The sequence below is a fragment of the Pholcus phalangioides genome, unplaced genomic scaffold (genome assembly GCF_987345545.1).
Source record: "Pholcus phalangioides strain wild (caught in Gottingen) unplaced genomic scaffold, Ppha-v1.0 ptg000007l_1, whole genome shotgun sequence".
Classification (NCBI taxonomy): Eukaryota; Metazoa; Arthropoda; class Arachnida; order Araneae; family Pholcidae; genus Pholcus; species Pholcus phalangioides.
Window position 1 is genome coordinate 24,475,361 of NW_028301600.1, and position 7,989 is coordinate 24,483,349.

Sequence of the window (7,989 nt, forward strand, 5' to 3'; positions counted from 1 at the left end):
ACCTATCACTAATAAAGCATGTCTGAGATATGCTGAGGGGAGGCAATTAGTTCTTCTCAAAATTGCGATTTATGTTCCAAGGTATGTTTAACTGTTGAGCTACTACTGTCTTGTCACTATTACAAGTTATGAAGCTTTGGAATAAATATTCAGAAGCCTCAGGGCCGCTCTTAGTACACGCGGGGACGGGGGGAGAGTAACAGCTCTGGCCACTTCGCGGCACAGTAGTGTCTTAAAAGGAAAGCCAACAACGGCGGGTCCCAGGGCCCCGTTCCCAAATTATTAAAGGCTTTATACTAATTATAAAATTATTTTTTTCTCAAATTCTGGAATTTATTTTTCTCAGTTTCTGGAATTATATATTTTTCTCAATTTCTGGAATTATATATTTTTCTCAATTTCTGGAATTATATATTTTTCTCATTAATTTTACTAATTTCTGCTATCAATTCAGAATTTCCATCAGTTCTAAATTTTAATTATTTCCTGGAAATATTTATTTAACAAAATTTTGAGTTTCGTCATATCTGAATTTTAATTAGTTCTGAAATTATTTGTTTCATTAAATTTGGATTTCCATCATTTCCCAATTTTCTTGGTTCTGGAACTATTTCTTACATTAATTTAAAATTTTCATATATATATATGAAAATTTTAAATTTATATCAATTTTATTTAGGATATATATATACATATCATATAATATATATCCTAAATTTTCAGTAATTTAAATTTTAATTCGCACTTTTGTGTATGAGTTATATTGGAAAGAGTTATATTTTGAGTTACATTTATCTCTTGAGCGCAGAGCGCTGTGCGGCCGCACCTGTCACACACCCCTAAGGGCTGCTCCGAGAAGCCTCTATTCTTGTAAGATCAACGCTGAAGGTCTATCACCCCGAATAAGTAATTATAAACGCTTATAATAAAAAAATATGTACAGGCTATCCCAAATTGTTTGCACAGCGGATATTTCTGCAACCGTTGACTTCAGAGAAACATACTTTTAATAACAAAGTTTTCAAATGACGTGCTGTTTCTCAAAATGTTCTAAATTTCCCGAGGGGTCGTATACATAACAAAAACAATTTAACTTTAATGTATACCCTGTGTGCTAAAATTTCTAACTAGTGAGATATTAATGCTGCTCTAAAAATGCATTTACAAAAAATTGCATATTTTTAAATGCAATATTCACGGAGATATACAGAGTGATTCAGAAAACATGGGAAAAACTTTAAGAGGTGATAGTACACACCAATACAAACAGTTGTCATCAAAGAATGCATAGTCTAACATGAAACGCAAATACGCTAGCGCGTTTCGAAACGGCCGCTCCGCAAACGTTAAAACGGCATTCCTGTTGAAATTTATCGGGAGAAAAAGAACACCATGCATGCAAATGTAACCTGGAGAAGAAGAAGAAACCTTATGCAAATCTGCGTCACAGTGAATAAAAGGCGCGAACGCCAGCCCTGTGAAATTATTCCAAAGTGCAACCGTTCTAACAGTTGTAACGTACGAGATGATGGCGCACTTTATAATATTTAAAAACCAGACATGCATTTCATTTATGAAGCTGCAAACGGAAGCACCACAGAGGCAGCACGAATGTACGGTGAGCGCTTTCCCCACAGGCGGTTGCCCAATGCGAAAACATATTTGCGCGCTTGCATCGGCAGCTGTGCGAAACGGGATCCTTGCTTGCTTTCCGGTCTGATGTACTGTGACGCAGATTGGCATACGGTTTCTTCTTCCCCAGGTTACATTTGCATATAATATGCATGGTGTTCTTTTCCTTCCGCTAAATTTCAACAGAAATGCCGATTTAACGTCGGCCATTTCGAAACGGCTAGCGCGTTTGAGTTTCATGTTAGACCATGCATTCTTTTGTAATTGTTTGTATTGGTGTGTACCGTCACCTTTTAATTCCCATCTTTTCTGAATTACTCTGTATATATACGTTGAAGTTTTCAAAATTTATTGCCAATGATTGAGGTGTGGTTCAGAAATCGTGAAATGTTAATTAAATTTAAATTTGCAAAATTCTGTAATTGTTATTTATTGTGAATAATCAAACGGTTTTGAGTTCATTTTATTTGTGTACAGTTCCTAAAATTTGCAACTTCTGAGGCAATGAAAACTTGTCAACACAGTGATAAAAGTTGCCAAAAAAAACATAGTATTTTTATATATTTAATATCAGCAAATATTGCATTTGAAAATATGAATTTTTTTTGCAAATGACTTTCTAGAGCGGGAGTTGGTATTTAGGGGTTGGTAATCAAAGTTGTTTCCCAAGTCGCTGGAATGTAATTTTCGTAACAAAGCGTTCTTTCCTGATAGCTCACAAAAAATCAGTTTTCTTTGAAATGCTTTAGTGCTTATAAGACACTTCAGAGTAAAGTGTTTTGAATCAAACCAATTCGATTCTCAACGCTCCATTTGAATAATTGGAAGCCTTAGCACCCGGGGACGGCATGAAAAGGCAATTTCTTAATTTTTTTTATGTATACCAACCCCTAAAACAAATTTTGACATTTTAAGTAACTGCACGTCACTTGAAAACTTTTTGTAATTAAAAGTTTCTGAAATCAACGGTTTTGCATAGATGCCTGTGATGCAAACAATTTGGGACAGCCTGTATATACCAGTGAAATAAAAAAAAGGTTTATCTTATGTTTTAATCTTTTTTTGACATTGACGTTTAACACAACTTGCCTCAGATAATCTGTGATAACATCTTCACAGCAGAAAGACTGCAGTTCGTTGACTTTAGTTCTAAATTGGTATTGGAAAACGTGATAATTCCTTGATCTGATGATCCACGTGGATAGTGTGATATATGTTTACTTTCCTATAACCCTTTCATCACTCGCCTTTCTAAGTTCTGGTGTTTTCGACTCAAGTGGTCAAAAACCGTATAATTTTTTCACCAAGTTAAGAAAAATCGAGAAGCTATCTATTTTTAGATGATGAAACCATGTTTTTATGAGCGCTATACAGTGATACCTCGGCTAACGAATGCGTCGGCTTACTAATTTTTGGGCTAACGAAGATTTTTTTCGTGATTTTTCTGCGTCAGATAACGAATGCGGATTCGGCGAACGAATATTTTTGTTGATATGAATGCATGTGCCAACATAAAACAGTCGCGTCGTAAGCTAAATTTTGACGCCAATCATCATCACTCCAGTCTGATTAACTCATGTCCACCTTGGAATCTTTTTCCACACAGGTGTATATACCTACACTTCTCTTTCTGAGATTTTCAAGATTTTGAACCATTTCATGTAAAATAAAATATTCAGCTAATAGAAAATGCATCAACCCTTTCAGCGGCAGTCCCGAGATATCTCGTCAAACTTGATCTGCTTTATTTCTGCCACAACGAGATATTTCGTCAAAGTTGATCTGCTTCATTTCTGTCACCGCGAGATATTTTGTCAGCTAAAAACGCTATGAAGCAGTTTTTACAATGAAACATGTTTTCCATTCCTCCTCCAACCAATCAACTGCCAGTGTTAGATAAGAGGAAGGAGCGATAAAAAAAGAGAAAGAATATACCCCCTCAGTATATATATATATATATATAATACAAAAAGATTTTATTCCCCCCACAAAAAACATTTTTTTTAATAACATTTTTATATAAATAAATTATATAAAATTATCACTCATTAATTAATAAGCAATCATTAATCATCAAGTAATAATTAATTAATTTGACAAATTTAGAGCTCGTTCACTCTGAGAGTTTTGTACAATAATGTCCAGGACTATCAGACTGATGTTAAAAAAAACCAACTTTCATCTTGAAATGACAAATTTATTCCAAGGTTTCACTCCTCGACCACTATTGATAAAAAATTGTCTGATGAAATTCAGAATATTTTAATAAATTATTCTCTTATTGATTTACAGTGGAAACTGGTTAGTAAGAAATCTGATCAAGATATGATTGTTCTGTAGATATATCAACAGTTCACACGATCAGAACGTCTGAAATGTGAATAGGAATTACGATCATGGTATCAGACTTTCAGATAGTGGAGTGCTGATATCATTTTTCACTAATCGGTGTCTTGGCGGGCGCCAATGGTTGAAAACCCCAGTTCTAGGGGAATATATTTTATATCTGCGTGTATCAGACACATAAATGAGCTGACCAAATCACAAATGGATTGGGACACCTACGAACTCGACTGGGTTGGGTCAACACCAGCTTTAGCTTCCATCAGCTAAAGCTAATGTTGATTGTGTGCGTGCGTACTTTATACGTATAACATAAAAAGATCCTCAATATCTCTCATCTTCCTGTAGATGCTCATTTACCTAATTTTGAAGCTGTTCATTTTAGTTTTCGGTCAGTTTTTATCATTTTTATAGCATTCTTTGTTGCTTAAAAAAATATTTTTAAACCTGGAAGGAATTAAAGGATTTTCAATGAAAACTTATACGAAATCACGTTTCGGCTTGCGAAAATTTCGGGTAACGAATGTTATTCCGGAACGAATGATCTTCGTTAGCCGAGGTATATGAATGCACTTTCTTCCTCTAAAGTATTTCCATTTTTTTGCTAATATATTTCTTCATCTCTTTGGGTTACTCTTATTTTAGATATAAAAATGACAACCATATTTCACATTTCATTTTTTTCAACAACCTCGTCAGATAATTTAGTTATTGTGAATTTTCAGTTAGTATTTGTAATTGAAATGAGTTGATGGCTTCTCTATTTAAAACAATAACCATAATTTCGTACTGCAAATTTAGTGAAATTTTATTTAGAGATATCTGGAAAGGATGAGCTTTAAAATTTGGTGATCGATTAACATTAGCTTTGCTGACACTTTCATTTAAAAAATCGACTGAATTTTATTTTATCATCTCTTTACTTTTTGAATTTTTACTTAGTTTAGTATTTTCTACTAGTTTTTTTTAGTATTTTTCCCTTGTTTATTTGTTTTAGAATTTTTGCGTGTTTATTTTAGTATTTTGTACTTGTTTATTTATTTTAGTATTCTTATTTTTTAGTAATTTTTAATTTCTTTGTATCTGGCTGCTTTTCTTTACATGAATTTTTACATACTCCGTGTATATTTTTCCATGCACAGTGGAAGTGCATTCATGCCTTTTAGGTTGTATGTGAATAAATAAATAAAAATAGAAATAAAATATTTCATTATAGTAATATGTCAAGTTAAAGATTTTAAAATAAGATGAGCAGTTTATATTCTTTCAAATTATCAAGCATATTTATATGAAATGGCATGTGACGTGACTTATCGTTAACTAAATCGGGAACTAAATAACAGGAATCCACACTAAAATAGGATTTCTAGATATTTTAATCAATACTTATAAACATTTACATTAATTTGCTTTTAGTACCAAACCCACGGTCTTAAAATTAAAAAAAAAACAAAACAAGAAAGAAAAATGAAACTTACGGAACACATGCACAGCACTATATTTGCCAACTCCACCAGATGCCAAATATAGCTTATCTTTTTCGAGAAATAATAAAAAATGCCTGATACTACTACATTGGTATTGTTTTCTCCGTATTGCTTCAATTCTTGATGTATCTCAATAGCTATTGAACTTAGAGCTATCAAGTGATAACGTGAAATAACATAGGTCTATCTTGAAACAAAAGCAATAACGGAATTCTGGAAACTACTTATGGAGATCCATTCAAAAAACAGAAAAAAAATTCTAGAAGGAAATTTTTTCTATATTGAAAAGAGCGTTAAAACCATAAGCATGTTATTGTGAGTTTATTGATAAAAATGTGTGAGAAAAACACTTGGGGAAACCTAAAGATATAAGGGCCAAGAAATGCAGTATAAATGAAATTTTTATTGCCATTAAAATTTGTCATTATAATTCGGCTTCAAATAATATGACGAATATACTAAATTAAAAGTTTAAAATTGTTGATATGGTATCTCATGAATTTGTATTAGGCTGATATTATTTATTCAAGTGGTAAATATTAAATATGCTCTAAATATTAAAAAAATTATATATTTAAAAATTTTATTTTTTTCAGCCAACTTGTTGGGCCTGTTGTTGTCTTGGGTTTTATATTTGTATAATGTACATATAAGATTCGTCAAAACTTCCAATTAGAAAGTTGTTACCCTGTCTTTCCTGAGGCCAACCAAAGAAATTATACATTTCTAAGTGCAATATTCGCTGGGATATTTGAATTTGAAAATTGGAGAAAAATTTGGGGGAACAGTTCGTTAGTGTCTTCCTATGTTTTAGAAAATTCGCCCTTTTGTCCTCATTTTCAGGTTTCTGAAATTATTTTTCTTTTTTTTCAAAGGGGAAATTTTTTTAACTCATGGGGAAACATTTACAGTATCTCTTATTTTTTTCCCCACGCATTTTTACAGCTTTGACCAACTGTCGTAGAAATTCCCAGAATACAAGAACCCATGTTGCCTCTAAGCAGGGCAGATGCTATCTTAACCATGCTCCAGGTTAGTAAGAAAAAGATAATCCGAAAAACCGCTCCGTAATAACAAAACTGCAACATCCATTTCAAGAATCCCATTGTTTAAACCACCATTCACCAACAGTCAATGCCGTGTAGTGGAGAGAAAGTTAGAGACGGGGTTATTACCTCTTCCATTCAGAAGTAGGCCTACTGTAAAGAAAATAGGATGCGAACAACACTCAATGCCGATTTCTATGGCGAAATCACCTTTGGCAAAAAAGCAACTCGCCCGAAAGAAAAAACCCTTCTTGTCCTTCTCTAGGGAACAGAAAGAAAATCTCTCGTCTTGCTCTAGGCAAAGTAATAAAACTGACCACAGGAGTGTGGTCAGTTTTAAAGCGAGGGGAGATGGATCATTATTTGTTCCTTTTTGCTTTATTTAGCAGTTCTGTTTTAGCTGGGAAAAATTATTATGCTGTGTGTGTGTGGCGGTTCTTATCTTAGTATTGTGGCGCCATATATCGTGGAAATGCAGAAAAGTGACGTTATCAAGGGTGCGTGCGCAAGCGTTCTCCTTTCTCAGTTTTCGAATCTATCTAGTGACCTTATCTAAAATACTTCCGACACTCGTATCAGGGGAGGAGGGTGTGATAGAAACCCCGAGTATAACATAGGATCCTATGGTTCGCTTGAGGTAGGGAAGGGGGGTCGATGAGAGGGAGAAATTCAGAAGAAAGGGGGTAATGGAACAAAAAGTTTGGGAACTATGATGTACTATTACTATGTACTATGATGTACATTTACTTTTACAGTACAAATACATTATTTACTTTTTCAGCGTTTCCCAACTTTTCTGAATCCAAGGATCAGTAAAACGCCCGAAACAATTCCACAGACAACTTGTGTCCCGTATTACGGGACATTTTTCATTTTTAGTTGTTTTGAATTTTTTTTATGCATTTGTCCCGTTTCTTGGATAATGATTATTTAAATTTGTAATGTTTACAAAAATCGTAAATAAAAACAGCGTTTTCATAACTTATTATGATAATTATGACTATATATAAAAATACTCATCTCACATATTTGTCACAGGTTCAACGTTTTTTCTTCCCCAATTTTTCAGAGATTTTCACCACAATTGGGGGCATTTTACCGACTAATGGCAACGTTTTTGATGACAATAGTTGACGTCCCGTATTTTGCCGTATTTAAGGTCCGAGTACCTCTTATTTCTTTCTCAATGAAATATTGCCATCCTGTTATTCGAATGCTTTGTCTGACGAGTACTTTTTATTTACCGTGATTTGCCTCAACCATTTATTTCCCCAACCCCACCCTTCACCCATTTTTGCATAAATTAGCAAATTTGACGTAAATGCATTTTTTTGGCTGCAATTAGTTATATCCCGTATTTCGGACCGCAATTTCCTGGATTATGAAATAAATATTAAATATGCAATGATACAGAACTTTTATTTGAACCCATATGGATATACTAATATCAAAATTACAACAGTTAAATAATTTTTCATTCA